Genomic DNA, 24,741 nt, shown 5'->3' on the forward strand with positions numbered 1-24,741 from the left:
TTTCAGTTGGGGCGATGGATAGTTACAAGGTAGTGAGGAAGGATCTAAAGAGAGAGCTAAGACGAGCAAGGAGGGGACATGAGAAGTATTTGGCAGGTAGGATCAAGGAAAACCCAAAAGCTTTCTATAGGTATGTCAGGAATAAGCGAATGACTAGGGTAAGAGTAGGACCAGTCAAGGACAGGGATGGGAAGTTGTGTGTGGAGTCTGAAGAGATAGGCGAGATACTAAATGAATATTTTTTGTCAGTATTCACTCAGGAAAAAGATAATGTTGTGGAGGAGAATGCTGAGACCCAGGCTATTAGAATAGATGGCATGGAGGTACGTAGGGAAGAGGTGTTGGCAATTCTGGACAGGCTGAAAATAGATAAGTCCCCAGGGCCTGATGGGATTTATCCTAGGATTCTCTGGGAGGCCAGGGAAGAGATTGCTGGACCTTTGGCTTTGATTTTTATGTCATCATTGGCTACAGGAATAGTGCCAGAGGACTGGAGGATAGCAAATGTGGTGCCTTTGTTCAAAAAGGGGAGCAGAGACAACCCCGGCAACTATAGACCGGTGAGCCTCACGTCTGTAGTGGGTAAAGTCTTGGAGGGGATTATAAGAGACAAGATTTATAATCATCTAGATCGGAATAATATGATCAGGGATAGTCAGCATGGCTTTGTGAAGGGTAGGTCATGCCTCACAAACCTTATCGAGTTCTTTGAGAAGGTGACTGAACAGGTAGACGAGGGTAGAGCAGTTGATGTGGTGTATATGGATTTCAGTAAAGCGTTTGATAAGGTTCCCCACGGTAGGCTATTGCAGAAAATACGGAGGCTGGGGATTGAGGGTGATTTAGAGATGTGGATCAGAAATTGGCTAGCTGAAAGAAGACAGAGGGTGGTGGTTGATGGGAAATGTTCAGAATGGAGTTCAGTTACAAGTGGCGTACCACAAGGATCTGTTCTGGGGCCGTTGCTGTTTGTCATTTTTATCAATGACCTAGAGGAAGGCGCAGAAGGGTGGGTGAGTAAATTTGCAGACGACACTAAAGTCGGTGGTGTTGTCGATAGTGTGGAAGGATGTAGCAGGTTACAGAGGGACATAGATAAGCTGCAGAGCTGGGCTGAGAGCTGGCAAATGGAGTTTAATGTAGAGAAGTGTGAGGTGATTCACTTTGGAAGGAATAACAGGAATGCGGAATATTTGGCTAATGGTAAAGTTCTTGGAAGTGTGGATGAGCAGAGGGATCTAGGTGTCCATGTACATAGATCCCTGAAAGTTGCCACCCAGGTTGATAGGGTTGTGAAGAAGGCCTATGGAGTGTTGGCCTTTATTGGTTGAGGATTGAGTTCCGGAGTCAGGAGGTCATGTTGCAGCTGTACAAAACTCTGGTACGGCCGCATTTGGAGTATTGCGTACAGTTCTGGTCACCGCATTATAGGAAGGACGTGGAGGCTTTGGAGCGGGTGCAGAGGAGATTTACCAGGATGTTGCCTGGTATGGAGGGAAAATCTTATGAGGAAAGGCTGATGGACTTGAGGTTGTTTTTGTTGGAGAGAAGAAGGTTAAGAGGAGACTTAATAGAGGCATACAAAATGATCAGGGGGTTAGATAGGGTGGACAGTGAGAGCCTTCTCCCGCGGATGGAAATGGCTGGCACGAGGGGACATAGCTTTAAACTGAGGGGTAATAGAGATAGGACAGAGGTTCTTTAAGACAAGAGTGGTGTGGCCGTGGAATGCCCTACCTTCAACAGTAGTGAACTCGCCAACATTGAGGGCATTTAAAAGTTCATTGGATAAGCATATGGATGATAATGGCATATTGTAGGTTAGATGGCTTTTGTTTCGGGGCAACATCGTGGGCAGAAGGGCCTGTACTGCGCTGTATCGTTCTATGTTCTATGTACCTCCCGTCAGCTAACCTCGGGCGGGATTCTCCACTCCCGCGCCGAAGTGGCCGCGCCGTCGTGAACGCCGTCGAGGTTCACGACGGCGCGAAACGGCCCCGGTCCCAACCGATTCAGGCCCTGACAATGGGCTAGGATCGGGGCCGCGTCATCTACACGCGCCAGGCCTTGTCGCCCGCGTAAAGGCGGCGCCACTTAGATGACGCGGCCGGCGCCGCATAACTGGCGTCATCCGCGCATACGTGGTTGCCGTCCTCTCTAAGTCCGCCCCGCAAGAAGATGGCGGATGGATCTTGCGGGGCCGTGGAAGGAAGGAGGTCCTCCTTCAGAGAGGTACCCCACATTTGAGGTACCCCCCGGTGCAGGATCCCCGCTCGCCCCCCCCCGCAGGCTGCCGCCCCCAGCGTTCACGCACCGTTCACGACGGCAGCGACCAGGTGTGGACGACGCCGGTGGGAACCCGCCATTTTGGCCTGGCCGCTCGGCCCATCTGGGCTTGAGAATAGCGGGGGTGCCGGAGAATCGCCATTTTGGGTGTCTCCGGCGATTTTCCGGCCTGCTGTCGCGGAACTCGACTGGGCCGTTCCCGCCGCTTGGGAGAATCGCGGGAGGGCATCCGACCGGCGTCCCGGGAAATTTTGGCGGCCCAGGCGATTCTCCCAACCGGCGCGGGAGTGGAGAATCTCGCCCCTCATCTTTAGCTGGGAGGCTCTCCACGTAACCATATATTCAAAAAAGAGAAAAACTATTTACATGAACAAAAATTCAAGATGCAACAATACAACATTAACAATAGCACAACGAGAAAAATATGTACAGCACTTGTAAAAATCCCAACAATAAATTATTCAAGTAAACAAATAGAAAAATACTGAACTCCAAAACACACAAGGGGCTGGACTTGCTGATCCTGCGGTTATGTCTTATGACCAGAAAGTTGGCGCTGCCCCCACACCAATCCACCATCTGGTGGAGGGCTAGCAGCTGGGCGGCATAAAGCCCCCAGTTTTACTTGCAGATATGGCTGGAGAATGGCCGGGTCTGTTGTCGCACATGTGCACAGCGGCGGCCTGTGACGGCCGCACCATGCAACCCGGCCTGCCAAAAACTGCCCCCCCTGTAACCAGCCTCGCGACCCCCCCCCCCCCCCCCCCCCCCCCGGACCACTCCCCACCAATCACCCCAGCCCCTGTAGAAGACCCCCTGCCAGCGGAACGCCCCTCCCACCCTCTCGAGGGCTGTTGCAGGTTACAACAGGACAATGACAGGATGCAGAGCAGGGCTAAGAAGTGGCAGATGGAGTTCAACCGAGATAAATGTGAAGTGATTCATTTTGGATGATCGAATTTGAATGCTGAATACACGGTAAAAGGCCGGATTCTTGGAAGTGTGGAGGAACAGAGGGATTTGGGGCCCACGTATATAGATCCCTCAAAGTTGCCACCCAGGTTGATAGAGTTGTTAAGAAGGCGTATGGTATGTTGGCTTTCATTAACAGGGGGATTGACTTTAAGAGCCGCAAGGTTTAGCTGCAGCCTTATAAAACCCTGGTTAGCCCATACTTGGAATATTGTGTCCAGTTATAGGAAGGATGTGGATGCTTTGGAGTGGGTGCAGAGGAGATGTACCAGGATGATGCCTGGACTGGAGGGCATGTCTTTTGAAGAAAGATTGAGGGAGCGAGGGTTCTTCTCACTGGAGCAAAGAAGGAAGAGAGGTGACTTGATGGAGGTGTACAAGGTGATGAGAGGCATGATAGAGAAGATAGCCAGCGACTTTTCCCCAGGGCGGAAATGGCTGTCACGAGGGGACATCATTTTAAGGTGATTGGAGGAAGATTTAGAGATCATAGAATTTACAGTGCAGAAGGAGGCCATTCGGCCCATCGAGTCTGCACCAGCTCTTGGAAAGATCACCCTACTTAAGCCCACGCCTCCACCCTAACCCTGTAACCCAGTAACCCCACCTCACCTTTTTGGACACTATGGGCAATTTATCTTGGCCAATCCATCTAATCTGCACATCTTTGTCTGTGGGAGGAAACGGGAGCACCCGGAGGAAGCCCCACAGACACGGGGCGATGTCAGAAGTCGGTTCTTTACACAGATAGTGGTGGGTGTGTGGAATGCACTGCCAGCAGAGGTGGTGGAGTCAGAGTCATTAGGGACATTTAAGCGACTCTTAGACAGGCACAGGGACAGCAGTAAATTGAAGGGGTGTAGGTTAGATTGATCTTAGATTAGGATAAGTGGTCGGTACAACACCGTGGGCCGAAGGGCCTGTACTGTGCTGTACTGTTTTATGTTCCATGCAACTAACTTTCTAAATAGAGCAGATTTTGCCCCATTGAAATCTGCTCTCTTCTTGCGAGGTCGACACTGAGGTCTTGATACAGCACCGGGGGGGCGGGGGGGGGGGGGGGGGGGTGGGGGGGGGGGGGGGGGGGGGGGTGGGTGGGGGTGAGGGGTGGGATGGAATACCTTCGCCCACTTTCTTGGACAGCATGTTATACACATATTCTATAGGGATGCTGCCGTCCATCCCCTCCGCCAAATCCACGAGGCGGATATTCTGTCATTGGGACCTGTTTTCAAGGTCATTTCATTTGGCCTTTAAATATTTATTGGACTCCATTACAGAAAACAGGTCATTTTCTAGCGCAGAAATCCTATGATCGGAAAGAGCCTCCTCCATATTTTTCACTGTGTCCCCACATGCCTCTATAACTCTATTCATACCTTCTAATTTATTTGATATCTGGGCCAGGGCCTCATCCACCGATCTTTTTACCTCATCAGCCAGGTGTTGGTGATATTTCCTCAACTCAGCCACCACGATGCTGCTGATGTCGTCGGCCACGTGGCCACCTGGGAGGAGGAGAAGCTCACCCTACCATTTTGCCGCCTGTCGATTCTTATGAAGTCTCTGAGTCCGAGGAACATATACGGTTCCCTTCCTTCCTATTCTTTTTTTTAAATATATTTTTATTAAAGTTTTCGAACACAATTTTTCCCCCTTACAAATTAACAAAAATGGTAACATGATAACTGATAGAAAACATTGTTAAAATAAAATAGTGAACTAACAAAACAACACGAAATAGTGCTCCCCCCTGCCCCCTCACCCCATCTAGAACACAAACAATTCCCCCCCACCCCCCCTCCCCCCACCCCCCTAGGCTGCTGCTGCTGGCTATCTTCCCCCTAACTATTGGCTATTTTCCCCCTAACGTTCCGCTAGATAGTCGAGGAACGGTTGCCACTGCCTGGTGAACCCTTGAGCCGATCCTCGCAGCGCAAACTTCATCCGCTCCAGTTTTATGAACCCCGCCATATTGTTTATCCAGGCCTCCAGGCCGGGGGGTTTCGCTTCCTTCCACGTGAATAAAATCCTACGCCGGGCTACTAGGGACGCAAAGGCCACAACATTGGCCTCTTTCGCCTCCTGCACTCCTGGCTCATCCGCTACTCCAAATATAGCTAACCCCCAGCCTGGCTTGACCCGGACCTTCACCACCTTCGAGATCACTCCCGCCACTCCCCTCCAATACCCCTCCAGTGCCGGACACGACCAAAACATATATGTGTGGTTCGCCGGGCTTCCCCCGCACCTCCCGTATTTGTCCTCCACTCCGAAGAACCTGCTCAACCGTAGCACCTTAAATTGGACCAGGCTAAGCCTGGCACACGAGGAAGAGGAATTTACCCTACTTAGGGCATCAGCCCACAAACCCTCCTCAATCTCCTCCCCGAGCTCTTCTTCCCATTTTCCCTTCAGTTCTTCTACCAGCTCCTCCCCCTCTTTTCTCATCTCCCAGTATATTTCGGACACTTTGCCCTCCCCGACCCACCCCCCCGAAAGCACCCTGTCCTGGATCCCTTGTGCCGGGAGCAGCGGAAATTCCCTCACCAGTTGTCTCGTGAACGCTCTCACCTGCATATACCTAAAGATGTTCCCCGGGGGCAGCTCATACTTTTCCTCTAGCGCTCCCAAGCTCGCAAACGTCCCATCTATAAATAAATCTCCCACTCTCCTAATTCCTGCCCGGTGCCAGCTCTGGAATCCTCTGTCCAACCTCCCTGGGGCAAACCTATGGTTGTTCCTGATCGGGGACCACACCGAGGCACCCAACACACCCCTCTGTCGCCTCCATTGCCCCCAGATACTTAATGTTGAAGCCACCACTGGGTTCGTGGTAAACCTTTTCGGGGAGAGCGGTAGTGGCGCCGTCACCAGCGCTTTTAAGCTCGTTCCTTTGCAGGACGCCATCTCCAGCCTTTTCCACGCCGCCCCCTCTCCCTCTATCATCCACTTACGGATCGTCGCCACGTTGGCGGCCCAGTAGTAGTCGCCCAAATTCAGCAACGCCAGTCCCCCTCTGTCCCTGCTACATTGCAGGAACCCCCTCCTTACCCTCGGGGCCTTCCCTGCCCACACGAAGCTCATGATACTCCTATCTATTTTTTTGGAAAAGGCCTTAGTGATCAATATAGGGAGACATTGAAACACAAATAGGAACCTCGGGAGGACCATCATCTTAATCGCCTGCACTCTGTCCGCCAGTGACAGCGGCTGCATATCCCACCTTTTGAAATCCCCTTCCATTTGCTCCACCAGCCGAGTCAGATTGAGTCTGTGTAAGGTTCCCCCGCTCCTGGCTATCTGAATCCCCAGGTATCGGAAGTTTCTTTCCACTCTCCTTAGCAGTAGGCCATCTATCCCTCTACTCTGGTCCCCAGGGTGTATCACGAAAAGCTCACTCTTCCCCATGTTAAGCCTATATCCCGAGAAATCTCCAAACTCCCTCAATATCTGCATAACCTCTATCATCCCCCCCACTGGATCCGCCACATATAGCAGTAGGTCATCTGCGTAGAGTGACACTCGGTGTTCCTCTCCCCCTCTAACCACCCCTCTCCATTTCCTGGAGTCTCTCAGCGCTATGGCCAGTGGTTCAATTGCCAGCGCGAACAGTAATGGGGACAGCGGGCATCCCTGTCTTGTTCCCCTATGTAGTCGAAAATACTCCGACCTTTGCCGATTTGTGACTACACTTGCCGTTGGGGCCCCATAGAGGAGTTTAACCCAGCTGACAAACCCCTCCCCGAACCCGAAACTCCTCAGCACCTCCCATAGATACTCCCACTCTACCCTATCAAATGCCTTCTCTGCATCCATTGCCGCCACTATCTCTGCCTCCCCCTCTGCTGGGGGCATCATTATCACCCCGAATAGCCGTCGCACGTTGACATTCAATTGTCTCCCCTTTACGTACCCTGTCTGGTCATCGTGCACCGCCCCTGGGACACAATCCTCTATCCTCATTGTCAGCACTTTTGCCAGCAACTTGGCGTCCACATTCAGGAGCGAGATAGGCCTATAGGACCCGCATTGCAGCGGGTCTTTATCTCGCTTCAAGATTAGTGATATCGTCGCCTCCGACATTGTCGGGGGTAGGGTCCCCCCTTCTCTGGCCTCGTTAAAAGTTCTTACCACCAGTCCACATATTTCCTATAAAATTCCACCGGGAACCCGTCAGGTCCCGGGGCCTTCCCTGCCTGCATATTCCCCAGCCTTTTGGTCACCTCGTCCACCCCAATTGGCGCCCCCAGGCCTGCCACCTCCTGCTCCTCCACCCTTGGGAACCTTAGTTGGTCCAGAAACTGCTGCATCCCCTCTTTTCCCTCCGGGGGTTGGGACCTATATAACCTCTCGTAAAAGGTCTTGGACACCTCATTTACCTTCCTTGCTCTCCGCACCGTGGTTCCCGTTTCATCCCTAACTCCCCCTATCTCCCTCGCCGCTGTCCTCTTTCGAAGCTGGTGGGCCAACAGACGACTCGCCTATTCCCCATATTCATATCTCATCCCCTGTGCCTTCCTCCACTGTGCCTCTGCCCTCCCTGTGGTCAGCAGGTCGAACTCCGTCTGGAGTCGTCACCTCTCCCTGTATAATCCTTTGTCCGGGGCCTCCGCATATTTTTTATCCACACTCAAAATCTCCCCCAGTAATCTTTCCCTTTCTTTGGCCTCTGTTTTCCCCTTGTGAGCCCTGATGGAGATCAACTCCCCCCTGACCACCGTTCAGCGCTTCCCATACTACCCCCACTTGGACCTCCCCATCATCGTTGGCCTCCAGGTACCTTTCGATACATCCCCGCACTCTTCCGCAGACTCCCTCATCCGCCAATAATCCCACATTCAGTCGCCAGAATGGACGCTGCTCCCTCTCCTCTCCTAGTTCCAGATCCACCCAATGTGGGGCATGGTCTGAAACAGCTATGGCCGAGTACTCTGTTCCTTCCACCCTCGAAATCAGTGACCTTCCCAAAACGAAGAAATCTATCTGGGAGTATACCTTATGGACGTGGGAGAAAAAGGAGAACGCTTTGGCCAGCGGCCTAGCAAATCTCCACGGATCTACTCCCCCCATTTGGTCCATAAACCCCCTAAGCACCTTGGCCACTGCCGGCCTTCTTCTGGTCCTGGATCTAGATTAATCTAACCCTGGGTCTAGCACGGTGTTGAAGTCCCCCCCCCCCATTACCAGGTTTCCTACCTCCAGGTCCGGGATGCATCCCAGCATCCACTTCATAAATCCCGCATCATCCCAGTACGGGGCATATACGTTGACCAGCACAACCTCCATTCCCTGCAGTCTGCCACTCACCATCACATATCTGCCCCCGCTGTCCGCTACAAAGCTTCGAATGACACCCATTTCCCCACCAATATGGTCACCCCTCTATTCTTTGCGTCCAGCCCTGAGTGGAACACCTGTCCCACCCATCCTTTCCTTAACCTAACCTGGTCCGCCACCTTCAGATGCGTCTCTTGAAGCATGGCCACATCTGCCTTCAGCCCCTTTAAGTGCGCGAACACTCAGGCCCTCTTAATCGGCCCATTTAGGCCTCTCACGTTCCACGTGATCAGCCGGACTGGGGGGCTGCCCGCCCCCCTCCCCTGTCGACTAGCCATCACCCTCTCTTGGCTAGATCCCCATCTAGCATGGTTACTCCCCCCCCCGCTAGATCCCCATCTAGCATGGTTACTCCCACCATATTGCTTCCGAAAGTCAGCTGACTTCAACTGACCCCGGCTTCTACCGCTCTCTTCTTAACCCCCCCGTGTGAGGAACTCCCATCCTCCTTGCGCCTATCTTCCCACCATCATGTCTCTGGCGCGGGAAAAGAAAAAGAAACCCCGCGCTTTCTAGTGCCATCCCGCCCCCCATGGCGCAGCTCCCCCTACCGCCCCGCTCCCATTCCCCATCCCCCGCCTGTGTCTCTTCTTCCCCCCCCACCGGTGCCCACATTTCTCAGTGTCCCTCCCTCCCCAATTTACACCTCTATACATCAGCATTTTAGTTTCCCCTCCAACATCAGTCCCTCAGTTCTGGTCCAGTTTCTCTTTTTGAATGAAGGTCCATACTTCTTCCGACGTTTCAAAATAGTAATGTCTGTCCTGGTGCGTGACCCACAATCGCGCCGGCTGCAACATCCCGAACTTCACTTTCTTCTTATGCAGCACCTCCTTGGCTCTATTGAAACTCGCGCTCCTTCTCGCCACCTCCGCACTCCAATCCTGATACACTTGTATCACCGCATTCTCCCATCTGCTACTTCGTACCTTCTTGGCCCATCTCAGAACCACCTCTCTATCATTGAAGCGGTGAAATCGCACGATCATCGCCCTAGGTGGTTCTCCAGCCTTTGGTCTCCTCGCAGGGACCCGGTGGGCCCCTTCCACTTCCAGGGGGCCTGAGGGGGCCTCAGCTCCCATTAGCGAGCGTAGCATCGTGCTCGCGTAAGCCCCGCCGTCAGCTCCTTCCACTCCCTCGGGGAGACCCAGGATCCGGAGGTTCTTTCTCCTTGATCTGTTTTCCAGGACTTCAATCCTTTCGGTGCACTTCTTATGGAGCGCCTCGTGCGTCTGCATTTTGATCGCTAGGCCCAGGATCTCGTCCTCGTGGTCAGTCACCTTCTGCTCCACCACACGGAGCTCTATCTCCTGGGCCTTTTGTGTCTCTTTAAGCCCCTCGATTGCTTGTAGCATCGGGGCCAGCACCTCCTTCTTAAGCAGCTCCACACACCGTCTTAAAAATTTGTCCTGGTCCGGTCCCCATGTCGGCTGGGCTCCCTCCGACGCCATCTTGCTCTTTTCTTCCTTCTGCCGCTGCCCTCGAGGATTCTCCGAGATCTGGCCGCCGCCGCCGATATTTTTCTTTTCCGCTGGGCGGGGGGACTCCCTGTTGCCTCACCCCACACCGGGTTTCGTCACGAAAGAATTTCCCGTTGGGGCTCTTAAAAGAGCCCGAAAGTCCGTTTGAGCTGGAGCCGCCGAAACGTGCGGCTTAGCTGGTCATCGCCGCAACCGGAAGTCCCTATTCTTATTTTTATTGGACATGTTTTGGAGCCCTTTCATTCACACAACGATTCTCTGGTTTTTTTTAACGTTTGTGCTTCTGCAGTTGCACTGTAAAGTTTAGGATTAGCACAGAGAGCTTCCAGGTACATGTGTCCCCTCTACATCGTTTACTAAATATATAATGTATATCCCATGTAAATATTCACAAAACTATTTATTATTCTATATTTTATGCTTCCACATTTCGTGTAATCAATTAGTGTTGCTGAACCAGATCACTGTGTATAAATTGGATTGTTATGGCTTGCATATTAGTTAAAGTTCTAATTACTTTGTAACTGCTGAGAAATACTGGATCTAAACCAATGCAACACTGTGTGAAAGGACATCCCCCATTCAGCACATGCGTTGCCTTCACAGGAATACACAGAATGGGCGGGAGTTTCTGTCCCTTCTGCACTGTGTTTTCTGCTGGCGGTGGGATATTCCGGTCCTGCTGAAATTTCTGTGTTTTGACTGGCTCTCCTGCCCCGCCGGGGAGCCACCTTCGGCGGGACTGGAAGGTCCTGCCGGCAGAAATGTTGCAAAATCCACACCCGTATAATTGAGCTTTGTGGGTGCAGTTGAAGTGTTTATTGAGAATGAAATCTGGTTTAGTAACCTAAGGCATAAAAGGAGATATCACCTAAAAGAATTGCCAACTGTACGGAATTACAAGTGACAATACGGCGCAGTAGGTCAGAGTCTGATTTTGACTGGGATTTGAGTTACCATCCTTCCCAGTGCAGCAAGTTTGAATCATTTAATGCGATTCCTAGACGTGCGTCTACAGAAAATAACAAGCCTTTTTGTCACTCGAGCACTTATCTTGCAGTTGGTAATCTGAGAAACAGTGAAAAGCATTTGATGATAAAAATGCAAATGCCACGTGGGTGCAATAGAGGATACTCTCTTTCTGATCAAGGTTGTTTGGAATGAGTAGCAGACGTTTCGTCATGCAAAAACTTATGCTGCACCTGACTTCAGTAAGGGTTGAGTGTTAAAAGTGGGGGGAAAATCATTCACAACAATTGATTTCTGACATTTTGAACACAAAATTTGCTACAAATAGAGATGGATGACTGAGAATGCCCAAAAGCATTACTCAACTAATTAATTAACATTAGTGTTAGCCTTAGTAACCCTCTTGACTTTGTTAGATTGGTGTGCGTTTGAATACATTATCCAGGTTCATTACTTCAGTGCATTACTGAGGGAATACTGCATTGTCAGATGTGCCCTGTTTCGGATGGGACATTAAACTTTACTTGCATTTCCATAAAGCTGGTTGCTTCACGTAAATTTCTGTGTATTATAAGACAGAGCAATTCCTAGTGGGGGAAGTTGATCAGTATACCTACTTGTGTACAAAATTAAATAAATCAATTCAGGACTGTGTAGATGTCTGTAGTTCATCTTTGAATATCCAATATACCATGTATCAAACAAAGCCATGTAAAATATGAATCATAAATGATACTGACAAATAAATCCAGTTCTATTTTCACGTCTGCCATTTCAGTTAAGGTCAGTTAGTCAAAAGGGTGAACAACCTGTTGTTAACACCAGTTTTTATCTGGAGAACAAGAACAGCTAAGGCTGAAGCTCAACATTATGCATGAATCGGAAACGTCTGCAGAGAATATTAAGGGAAAACATTTCTTGTCAATTCATAAAATTCCAATACACCATATTTTACTTATCAAAGATCTATTTGTTGGCTGAAGAAGAAATGAAATTGCTGATCCAGTCTTAAAAACGTGTTTGGTTATGGAAAATGTGAGTAGCTTATGTTTCCAGCAAATAGTTGATTCAACTTAAAAGGATGCTTATTCGATCTTGGTTTATTAATATGAGATATTTGCAATTTTGAACAAAATTCCATTTTTCCCAAAACCTTTTTGTGAGTTCCAGTCAGCAGTGCCAATGACATTTACAGGCAAATATTGTAGTTTTCTGCCTGCTATCAAAAAGAACTTGCAATTGATTCAATCTACAGCAACCGACACTTCTCCCGTTAAACTGCATTTCTGCTGTCTCTAACATGAGTCACCAAATTTTATTTTATCAAAGTTGACAGCCAGTTTTTCTTCCTTGCTCAATATTTTGTATTAGATGAAGGAAATAATACTAACTCCTATGCAGAGAAAATGTTTTTGCACCCAAAAACCTTCAGATGGCCGCAATGAAAAACTGCTATGACGGGAGTATAACTGGATGATCGACATATGGAATTGTTCCAACCATGTATATTGAGTTATGATTTTCAAAGCTGAATCTCAAGGCCAGACCTTTTAAAAGTCAGAATGTCACCAAGAGTTATGCATCACTTTTGAATTGTGCTCCAATTGATTATTAAGAAATTATTTTCATAGAATCATAGAATCCCTACTATGACGAAGGAGGCCATTCGGCCCAGCGAGTCTGCACCGAACCACTGAAAGAGCACTCCACCCAAATCCACTTCCCAATAACCCCTTAACCTAACCTTCATATCCCTGGACACTAAGGGCAATTTATCATGGCCAATCCATCTAACCTGCACATCTTTGGACTGTGGGAGGAATCAGAGCAGCCGGAGGAAACCCACACAGCCATGGGGAGAACGTTCAAACTCCACACAGCCAATCATCTAAGACCAGAATTGAACCCGGGTCCCTGGCGTTGTGAGGCAGCAGTGCTAACCACTGTGTACATGTCTTCAGTATTATTGCTGGGATGTTGGCAGAATGCATAGCCTCATGTGAAGGGACCCATAGCCATTGACCAATGCCTTAAGCTAGTTCTTGATATCACTTAGAATGAATCAAGTTGGCTGAAGATTAGCATCTGTGATGCTGGGAACATCCAGAAAAGGCCAAGATGGATTATCCACATGGTACTTCCGGCATAGTTCCAAATGCTTCAGCCTTGTCTTTTGCATTGAAATGCTGGCTCTCCCACTAGTGAGGGTGCGAATATTTGCGGAGCCTTCTCCTCCTGATGTTCAATTGTTTACCGCTATTCACAACTGGATGTGGTGGGACTTTTGTTGATTATGCATCGCTTAGCTCTGTCTATCACATACTGTTTCCACATCTCGCCAGCGAGATCTCGTTTTCCAATTCTCCCCGCCCATAACTGGTGACATACGAGGCTCCCGACCAGGAAGGTCGGGAACTCATTTCAATATAAGTTAGTATAATTAGCGGGCTTTCTCGCCATGTCGGCTCCCAACATTTGGGGTCCCCTCACATTGGCAAGTTTAACAACTGCTTTTCAAAAACCGAACCCACCGGAGTACACAGGGGGAGAGGAGCATGCCCGGGCAGTACCCCGTCACTAAAATGGCTGAGAGAAATGGAAGACAGTGGCCTCCAAGGTTTTTTGGCATTGTCCTGAAGATCTTGATAGAGGAGCTGGAAAAGACGAGAGATGCTCTGTATCCTCAGGGGTCAGGGTGCCCACCAGACGTGAAGTGAATTGGAAGTGTGAATAGATAGCCAGGGAGATAAATCCAGGTGTCGGGCCCTGAGGTCCTGGATACAATTGAAAAAAGCTTAATGCCTGCTCAACAAGTCCTATTTCCTTTGTTTTGGACATACTCTGAATTGTAAAGTCTTGTACGGGGACCTAAAGGCAACTTTCTTTGGTTATATGGGCAGCACGATACAGTGGATAGCACTTTGGCTTCACAGTGCCAGAGTCCCAGGTTCGATTCCCCGCTGGGTCACTGTCTGTGTGGAGTCTGCACGTTCTCCCCGTGTCTGCGTGGGTTTCCTCCGGGTGCTCCAGCTTCCTCCCACAGTCCAACGACGTGCAGGTTAGGTGGATTGGCCATGATAAATTGCCCTTAGGCCAAAAAGGTTAGGAGGGGTGTGGTCGTATCAGGTATTGCAGTACCCGAGAGGCTGTAGACCATTGGGTAAGCCTAGCAGCTTACCATTGGCTGTTTGGTATGTGGCTCCGCCCTGTCAGGCGGGGTATAAGAACAGGTGCCGTCCCAGCAGCCCTCATTCTGTACCAAAGCTGCTGGGGAACAGATCTAGTCTATTAAAGCCTTCAGTTATGATACAACCTCGTCTTTGAGTTTAATTGATCGTGCATCAAGGGGTTATTGGGTTATGGGGATAGGGTGGAAGTGAGGGCTTAAGTGGGTCGGTGCAAACTCGATGGGCCGAATGGCCTCCTGCACTGTATGTTCTTTGTTTATATCAATAGAGACCAACAATTGTCTTTACATTTTCTCAACATGTCGAATATGGAAACATTTCTCATCAGCATATAAAAAATTGTGAAGTAAAATGTTTTGCTTGAACAAGTTGAAAATCACCAGATTCAGGATTTATTTTAATTAAATACAAATGTGGACTCTTCAGGAAAGAGAGAATAAAAAGTCTGTGTTTACAACTGAAGCGTTACTCTGCTCATCAGCAGTCCCTTGCTTTTATTACATCATTAATTGCACTTAATGCTGCTTCTTCTGCTATAATGGTTGACTAAGCTCTGAAAATTAAGTACAGAGAATGCTGCTATAAAATTCACTATAATGAGCTCTGGTGGGATAAACTCTTTTAACTTTAAAATCACCCCAGGCTATTTTGTCACAGTGACGCATTGTCAATCTACATAAATATTTTGGACTCTATAAAAAATCTGGACAAAAGATGGGTACACCCCGGGATAAGTTAGAATTAAAAGAATTGGGAGGAAGGTTTGGTGCAGAATTTATATTGTTCCATAAAAAGTAGAGTTTATCTCAGTGCATAATTCAATTTTCTGGCTGATGTGCAATTGCTAGTTTCTATCATTGCGAAAAGATTAAGTGCAAAAAAATGTCCCACCGGCAAACATTTGCCATGTTGTTGTAAAATAAATTAATTATTGACTTCATGGCATTAATTTTATAGTTTTTTCATATTCACACTATCAGGTGCCAGAAATGGTGACATTTTCTACACTTTTGCATATTTGGTGGTTAATAGGAGGTTCACTATATTGTTGGTAATCATTCTGTCGGAAATGATAAAGCACTAATGGTTCTTGTAGCCAGTCAAGTATGAATAGTTTCTACATCTGAAAATGGTGTAGCCGATAGGCACTTGAAAGTTGAAATCTGTACACATGATGTGTTTTACAGTTGTGCATCATGGGCACTGGCTGCAAAGAAACTTGAGGCCTTCTACTTATAAAATAATGAATATAGGTCCTCATTTATATTATCCATTGCTATATTCGATTTCCTGTTACCTGCTCTTAATTTAAAAATATTTTGAAATTGAATGTGCAGCCATTGTATTTTTAATTTAAATTGTAATCGTTTCTGCTTTATTTTATTGTTCTTTGGCATTATATGGAATTGTTTATGTTTAGTATAACTTAATTAGTGCAGACTAATGTGAGTTGATCTGATAATGCAGACACTAACCACAACTCATAAACCATTGGAATTCTGCAGATAGAATAGATTCTGTTCACTCCAATTACTGTCTGACTGTCATAAACTATCACTCAACTGACCTATCAAAGTTATCATTTCATTCAAAACTATATCTATTGGAATACCGTTAAATTGTGGTTTGTGAGTTTTCCAGATTTTGCTGGGGGTTAACAATGTCAATATTAATGTGTCAATTGACCAGCAAGTTGAAATCTATGTACATGGATTAAGAGACACACCTTGTGTTGCAGATCTTGTGTTGACAAGTGTTGACTTGCTGATTAATTTATGCCACTCTGCCATTTGCTTCACACAAACAGTATTATTATTAGGCCCTTATTATTTCCAAGAACTTGTTGGATTTGTACATTAAGTGTCCATTAAACCTGCTGCAGAAATTTAGGGCCGGAACTTTAACAGTACTTTATTAACAATGTGAATATTTTTAATGCTGTCCCACTCAAGTGCTCATGCCCAGAAAGGGAACAATTTAAATTGTTCAGTCTCATTCCTGCATGTAGTACATAGAACATAGAAAAATACAGCACAGAACAGGCCCTTCGGCCCACGATGTTGTGCCGAACTTTTGTCCTAGATTAAGAACAAATTAATCTACACCCCATCATTCTACCGTAATTCATGTACCTATCCAATAGCCGCTTGAAGGTCCCTAATGTTTCCGACTCAACTACTTCCACAGGCAGTGCATTGCATGCCCCCACTACTCTCTGGGTAAAGAACCTACCTCTGACATCCCCCCTATATCTTCCACCATTCACCTTAAATTTATGTCCCCTTGTAATGGTTTGTTCCACCCGGGGAAAAAGTCTCCGACTGTCTATTCTATCTATTCCCCTGATCATCTTATAAACCTCTATCAAGTCGCCCCTCATCCTTCTCCGTTCTAATGAGAAAAGGCCTAGCATCCTCAACCTTTCCTCGTAAGACCTACTCTCCATTCCAGGCAACATCCTGTTAAATCTCCTTTGCACCTTTTCCAAAGCTTCCACAGCCTTCCTAAAATGAGGTGACCAGAACTGCACACAGTACTCCAAATGTGGCCTTACCAAGGTTTTGTACAGTTGCATCATCACCTCACGGCTCTTAAATTCAATCCCTCTGCTAGTGAACGCTAGCACACCATAGGCCTTCTTCACAGCTCTATCCACTTGAGTGGCAACTTTCAAAGATCTGTGAACATAGACCCCAAGATCTCTCTGCTCCTCCACATTGCCAAGAACCCTACCGTTAACCCTGTATTCCGCATTCATATTTGTCCTTCCAAAATGGACAACCTCACACTTTTCAAGGTTAAACTCCATCTGCCACTTCTCAGCCCAGCTCTGCATCCTATCTATGTCTCTTTGCAGCCGACAACAGCCCTCCTCACTATCCACAACTCCACCAATCTTCGTATCGTCTGCAAATGTACTGGCCCACCCTTCAACTCCCTCAGCCAAGTCATTAATGAAAATCACAAACAGCAGAGGACCCAGAACTGATCCCTGCGGTACGCCACTGGTAACTGGGCTCCAGATGAATATTTGCCATCCACCACCACTCTCTGACTTCTATCGGTTAGCCAGATAGAATCCTTGGATATATCCCGTCAGGTCCAGGGGACTTGTCTATCCTCAAGTTTTTCAAAATGCCCAACACATCTTCCTTCCAACAAGTATCTCCTCGATCTTACCAGTCTGTTTCACACTGTCCTCTCCAACAGTATGACCCCTCTCATTCGTAAATACTGAAGAAAAGTACTCGTTCAAGACCTCTCCTATCTCTTCAGGCTCAATACACAATCTCCCGCTACTGTCCTTGATCGGACATACCCTCGCTCTAGTCATTCTCATATTTCTCACATATGTGTAAAAGACCTTGGGGTTTTCCTTGATCCTACCCGCCAAAGATTTTTCATGCCCTTTCTTAGCTTTCCTAATCCCTTTTGACCCCCAATGCGGGTCATAGACGCCAATTTCTCTACTGAATGTCGACGCCAAACTGCTGGCTTCGATACTGGCCACAAGAATAGAGGACTGTGTCCGGGGGTGATAGGGGAAGACCAGACGGGATTTGTAAAGGGCAGGCAATTCAAGGCCAATGTTCAAAGGCTTTTAAATGTTATTATGATGCCCACAGAAGGAGAGGAGGTGGAGGTGGTGGTAGCGATGGATGCGGAAAATGCTTTTAATCGGGTGGAGTGGAATTATCTGTGGGAGGCGCTGGGAAGGTTTGGGTTTGGTGAGGGCTTTATTGATTGGGTGCGGTTGCTCTATCAGACACCAGTACCGAGTGTGCGTACGAACTGGCTGAGGTCGGGTAAATTATTGTTAGAGATTTTAACAAATGGCAAATTTTAACTTTCTTAGTTGTCTTATATTTCCTTTGTCTCTTTTTTCTCATTATCTGAATACAATCTTTCTTTGCCTCTGTTTCTTTCCTTCTGCATCTCATTTGGCTTGAATTCGCCGTCATTCTCCATCCTAGTTTCTGTCTCTACCTTTAAATTTCCATTGATCAAGGAAATGCATTATTGTCCCATAATTCATTTAAATCCCAGTTTTCATGTTGCGCTCACACTTCTAGTAAGATATGTTGCAAACTGGAGGGTGCAGGACATATGCCACAGGATGTCCCACTCCAGCTGAATCTGATCCGTTGCATCATAATTTATATATTCTAGCATGAAATATTGCCCTCTCAGTTTCTTGGGATCTATAGTGAATGTTAAGATACAATTCTATTCTAAATGAATAGAATAGTGATATTCAATAAATATATGGAAGATATTATTGGGTCAACTGCAAAAGCATTAAATCCTATTCAAGGAAGACTCAATAATTCATGGCGGCCTTTCGCAAGATTGGGAGTAAAATACTGTTCCAGGTTTTCACAAACATTGGGTGCAATCTACCAGCCTCGCCACACTCTCACTTGAGCGTGATGCTGCCATTAGCTTACGGAAAATGTCAAAATTGTGAACCGCGCTGGGTGCAGTTGGTTTGTGATGTAACTGTCCCGTTCCCCTTGGCAAAAATCAGGATCCCGCCGTGGCGTGACGAGAAACCAATAATCACCAATTAAAACCAATCTCCATACCGTAAACGGGAACGACCCCCTACCTAATGACCACCCATGATCTAACCACATCCCCGTAAGCGGTCACACCTTTAGTACACCTTTTTAAAACCATGAAACTGGTGGTGTAGCTGCTGTGGAGATCCGAGCAGGTGAGTAGCCACCTTCGGAGTCGGGCAATCAGTGCAGGGGCACTGGGATTGCTGGCCCAGTGCTCAGGGAGGGTGGGGGGGAGATGTTGGAGGGTCGGCCTTTGCTGGGAGTTGGCGCCCCAGCACTCACGGGTCCACCATGCCACTCCCTGGATTGTCTGTATCCTGTACCCATAACAGGGGCAGCTCTGGCTACTGCCTTTTTGTCCCACAGCAAACCCATGACCCTCACTGACCATGGTGGCCTCAGGGTGCAGCTGAAATCCATTGTTAATAGGGAAGTGGCAATTGTAGTAATGTGAGCACTTCACATCCCCCAAGTGGATTCCTGTGGGTACAAGTGCGATGAGACAGGTGAGAGTTACTGTTCGCATCCCAACCAGACCGTGAGGCCTGGACACTCTGCCTGAACACTGGAAGCTTCAACACCACAGAGGCACAAGGCAACATTCAAACACCCAAGAGCTGGGATCAACATGTTGGCATGTACAACTCACATGTGACCGGTCCTCTGGGTGGGGGCCAGTGGTTACCCAACTCTGCAGCGCAGGCCAATCTCAACATCGGTGACCAATCTGTTCCCAAACAGACCCGCAACCTCCAGGTCCCATTCCTCATGGGGGTGAAGACTCTGATGTCTGGCACCCTGCCGCCTGTATGGGCCCTCTTCCATCTGTTATGGGCCAGCTTCTCCTGCGGGACAAGAGAGGGCATCATGAGACATACGAGCGGTGGGAATGGGTGGAGTGGGCGGCATGGTGCTGGGCGGGGGCGGTGCCAGGCTCATGCTTGTCGGGGGAGGTGACAGGTGGGACCGATACCGGGACCAATGGCAATTTACCATGAGATCCAGTGGAGGTCATTTAGCTTTTTGCTGCATTGTATGCCAGTCCTCTGGGTCATGCTCCCCGCGCTGACACTTCTTCCTAGGTAGCACCGGCTGCCCTGTGGCTGACCAGCTGATCCCCTCGGAAGAACAGGGTATCCCGTTGCGACTCCCAACGCGCCGAGTAGGCAGGCCAGGACAGCAACCCAAATCTTGGAACCTTGGCATCTCCTTGATGGCATGCTGCATGCTGTGTGGGGTTACCTCTGCGAGATCGGTTTAAGTGCTGCTCCCCATCGTTAGCTGGGGGCTTGTGAGCGCGGTTGCGGTGCATCAGCCGGTGGAACAATCATTTGCGGTGTGAAGCTTGTGGGGCCTCGTTAAGTGGACCAATTAATGTTTGATGCCGGTGACGGCCTCGCTGGGTCGACCATTGGATAGCTCGCGACAGTTCCTGCTCCTTACCACGTTTAGAAACGTTTCCATTGAATAGCGCCCATTATTGTATTTATATACTGTTGTAGAAAGAATATTATATTCACATTTCAAAGGAACCCTCGAGTTCAATTAGTTAAATCATTCATTAAATGCCAGTTAGTTATTCAAGTGAAAGTAGATTGATCATGTTTTTCTACCTATTCATAAGATATCTTCCTTTGAAGTACAAAAATAAATGTTACAAACATTGTTCAATGTTGTGTTTTAGGAAGAGGAAATAAAACTTTTAATACATCAGGTAGTTACTCTTTGATCCAAGAGTAACATAACTGCAAGTGAAGCAACAGAAGTTAGATTTATTAACTGCTTTGCATAACAGAAGCATTTAGATTGAGCTGAGCATGAGCAACACTTGGAAGCTCCTGACCAAATGGTTATCCATCAAAATGACATCAAAAGTCATTGGCTCCATCCTCTCACAGGCCTGATCCACATCTTCAACCTAGACACAGCTGTCAATCAATACCACTGACGCAGAATGTCAGGCAGTCGGGATGTTTAGAGCTGAATGCGGTGGCATGATTAATTTGATCTGTGTCAAATCGCCTAGATTGACCCCATCTGGTTGTGGTGTAGACAGTTGAAGCACACATACCAAGGACTTCCTAAATTGCATATCTTCACCATCCTCAAGCTGTAATATTACCCAAACAGTAATGTAAATTCTTTATAGCTACCAGAAATAGTTGCCGAAAACAGCCAGCAATAACAAATCCAATAAATGGTCTAATGATTTCAAAAAGTGCTTCATTTAAGAGCCATTATATGGTGTCATTTTTTTTCATAACTAAATTCAAAACAAAAATAATAATAACCGCTTATTGTCACAAGTAAGCTGCAATGAAACTTCAATGAAACTGTGAAAAGCCCCGAGTCGCCACATTCCGGCGCCTGTTCGGGAAGGCCGGTACAGGAATTGAACACGTGCTGCTGGCCTTGTTCTGCATTACAAGCCAGCTATTTAGCCCACTGTGCTTAACCAGATAAGGACATGCCCCATGAAGAAACACTAATTGTACATCTGAGATCATTTTTTCAGCACTGGTTACATTACTGAGATAGTAACCAGAGACCTGCACTAATTGTCAGGAGATGTAGATGGGGAATTTAAATTTAGTTAGTCAAATCAATGAGGAATTAAAAAGTTAGTATTTGTCATGGTGACCTTGCAGCTACTGCACATGAGGCAGGTAAGGGGACCCGGGAAGCAGGAGTACAGGGGAGTCAGTCTCTGCAATTATTCAACAGATTTGAGGTTCTTTAGCCTTGGATGAAAGACGGGGTGTTGCGATTCCAGTTGATGTTATAACTGGACAGGAAGATCCCAGAAGGGAGCCCTGGCTCAAAAGATCATGGGCGGGATTTTCTGTTCTGCCAGCAGTGCACCCACTGGTTTCCTGGCAGCATGGGGTGGTCACAATGGGAAACCCCATTGACAGGTGGCGGGAGCAGAGAATCCCGCTGCCGGCGAGGACACGCTGCTGAAGTACAGGCGGCTGGCGGATCGAAGAAGCCCGTTCATAATTTTTACTTTTTAAATAAAACATGGAGGAACCGAGTCAGAGGACCACACAACACTTTTTAAAAACAAGAAAAAAACATTAATTGAACATGAAAAATTGGATTATAATACAATACTCCATTACTCTCCCCTTAGCTTAACAAATATGTACAGATTTAAAGATCAACATGAATTGCAAAGTACATCTTAAGCCACAATGGCCTCATTAACACAAAAAGTCCTTTTTTAAGCATACAAGGTGACTATGGTCAAATACACACTCCATTCTGAACCCAACTTAGTGTCTGTGGTTTTCTCCTCAGAATCCCCCAGATGATTGTCATGCGAGTTTCCAAACCGCACTACCAAAAACACATTTTGACATCTTCTCTCATCATAATGTTTCCCTTGGTGGGTTGCATTCCAAAATCTAGTCCAGGTTTTACAAATTCCACTTTCAAACAAAACTTCCACTCCACTTTTAACAGCGAAACCAGTCCAAGATATCACACCAACCGCTTTAGGATTTCTTTGTATTGACTGCTGTGCAAACTGCTCACAATTGCTCTAACTTCCATTCCACTTTCAACAGCAAATCCATTCAAAGATATCACACCAAACCCTGTAGGATTTCATTGTAGACTGCTGTGCAAACTGCTCACAATTGCTTTAACTTTCAATTCCCAGATGATATTAAAATGACATCAAACCTTTTATCTACCTCTGAAGTCTGCGGCCCACTTTAAATCTAGTTAAATCTAGATTATCTCTTTAACTCAGAATACTTTGTTTACTGTTCCTTGAATTCATCTGATGAATACCTTGGTCCCTGTTCACTTAATGTCCTAAACACTTGTTCTGTCCCAAATCCCTGGTTATCTGGAATTTAACTTGTAAATTACGAAACATGCCTCTTTACAGCTCCCGTCCAGTCCTGTTGTTCTTCTGGCAGAGTGGAGAGATGTTCCCTCCCAAAGGTTCTCCTACTCCCATTCCTCACAAATTGAACTGAAACTAAAACTTAAAAGCTTTTCTACCGGACAAGGCCCCAATTGCTAAGCAACACCCACATCTCTCTGCTGGCCTATTTATTCTTCACATCCTAGCCCCCTTGAAGCACTATAGAATCACAGATGGAACTTAACCAACCCCCAAACATACAAACATCTTTGTCCAGTATGAATCTAACTATAGGTTTTATCCTTCCAGGCACAAAAACATATTTTAAACCCATTTAAAAGTATACCTTATTTCTAATGCTTACCAATACAAATATAATTCCCTTAAAACAACCTTTGTTTTCCTGACAGGGAGCTGCAGGATAGATGAGTTGACTTGCCATGGCACTGTTGTACAGGAATCCATTCAAGTGAGGGGAGCTAAAAGGAATTTACCGGTAGTTGGGAACAGTATGGTAAGGGGATTTTACACTGTTCTCTGCAACAAAGATGGTCCAGACAGCTGTATTGCCTGCCCGGTCGGCCAGGGCTCAGGAGCATGGCTTGGTCGTCAGTGAGAGTCCCAGACACATATTTATTTGCCAATATTGTTAGGGTAGCTGTGTAAGATTGTTTTGACTCATCTCTTTGGTTCATTGAATTGATTATGTTTCTTTATCTTGAGACAGATGGAGGGCTAGTTTAGCTCAGTGGGTTAGACAGCTGGTTTGTGATGCAGAACAAGGCCAGCAGCGCGGGTTCAGTTCCCGTACTAGCCTACCCGAACAGGCGCCGGAATGTAGCGACTAGGGTCTTTTCACAGTAACTTCATACTTGTGGCAATAAAAGGTTATTATTATTAGTATGTTCTCGAACTGTTTCAAGATTATCTCGGGGTCTACCTTTTCCTCCTCGGTCTGGAAAACAAACAACTCAAATTTTCCGACAACCTCAGTGCCCGTGTGGTTTAAGAGGGTATAAGCTTGTACCTTTTTGACTTGTCACACAGTGCAGCACCACAGGAAATCTGCCTTCTGGAGCTTTTCCCAACTATCCGCAATATTTTCATTCAAGAAAAGTGAGGCAACATGGCAAAGTCCTTGTGCCATACTGCCAACACCATGCAGAAACTTGTGGGTTCCCTAAATTACCAACAACAAGGACTTCCAACAAGGTTAGTTTATTCCTGAACTCAACAGCTGTATCCAACACTTGTGTCCCATGACCTCTTTTTTTAGCCACGTCATCACATCCTTAGTGACCACTCGGTCTAAACATTTGGTTATAATTGACCACCTATGCACATAGTAGCTGCCATCCGGCTTGTAAGACGATGGTTTACACTGTGGTGGCTAACTGTGTTAAGCATTGCCTGGTGTGACTCAGGTGGCCCACTCTGGCAAAGGGAGTTTCTGCCACATTAGCTGCAGAGGAAGACAGTGGTCTGAAAATGGGCACATTTCACTGGCCTCTTCTCACCCAGTTGAGCTTTTCGTTACTGATCACCTCTTCCACTGCCCTTCCAAACATTCAGCCTCGCGGGTGATGCTGTCAGTGACTGTCTCCCAATTGCCAGTGTCAATATCCCCCATCTTCCTTGTTCTTGTACAGGGTCATAATCTTTGCATCACTGGCGTACTTACGCCCCTTCCCTCCGGAAGAGACAGAGAAGTTTGTGAAGATGCTGCAGGCTGCTAGTTTTTGAGGATGGCACGGTGGCGGAGTGGATGGCACTGCTGCCTCACGCCACCGAGGATCCGTGTTCGATTCTGGCCCCGGTTCACTGTCTGTGTGGATGGAGTTTGCACATTCTCCCCGTGTCTGCATGCGTTTCACTCCCACAACCCAAAAGATGTTCAGGGTAGGTGGATTGGCTATGCTAAATTACTCCTTAATTGGGAAAAATTAAAAAAGGGAGGGCCAGTTTTCTGTGCTTGTTGAATTTGGGCTATATAGCATCAGCACCATGACATGCAACCTTTCTATGTACATAGAGGAAAAGGGGGCAGGAGGGTCACACATGCA

The 24,741-nt window shown here is 47.2% G+C and overlaps 1 protein-coding gene across 4 annotated transcripts in view; it reads left to right on the plus strand.

Annotated features, from left to right (window-relative positions):
- The window catches only part of npas3 (neuronal PAS domain protein 3), a 1,941,601-nt gene that overhangs the window by 919,955 nt on the left and 996,905 nt on the right, over positions 1-24,741 (plus strand). The window lies entirely within an intron of this gene.

Source organism: Scyliorhinus torazame, chromosome 2 (genome assembly GCF_047496885.1).
Source record: "Scyliorhinus torazame isolate Kashiwa2021f chromosome 2, sScyTor2.1, whole genome shotgun sequence".
Taxonomy (NCBI): domain Eukaryota; kingdom Metazoa; phylum Chordata; class Chondrichthyes; order Carcharhiniformes; family Scyliorhinidae; genus Scyliorhinus; species Scyliorhinus torazame.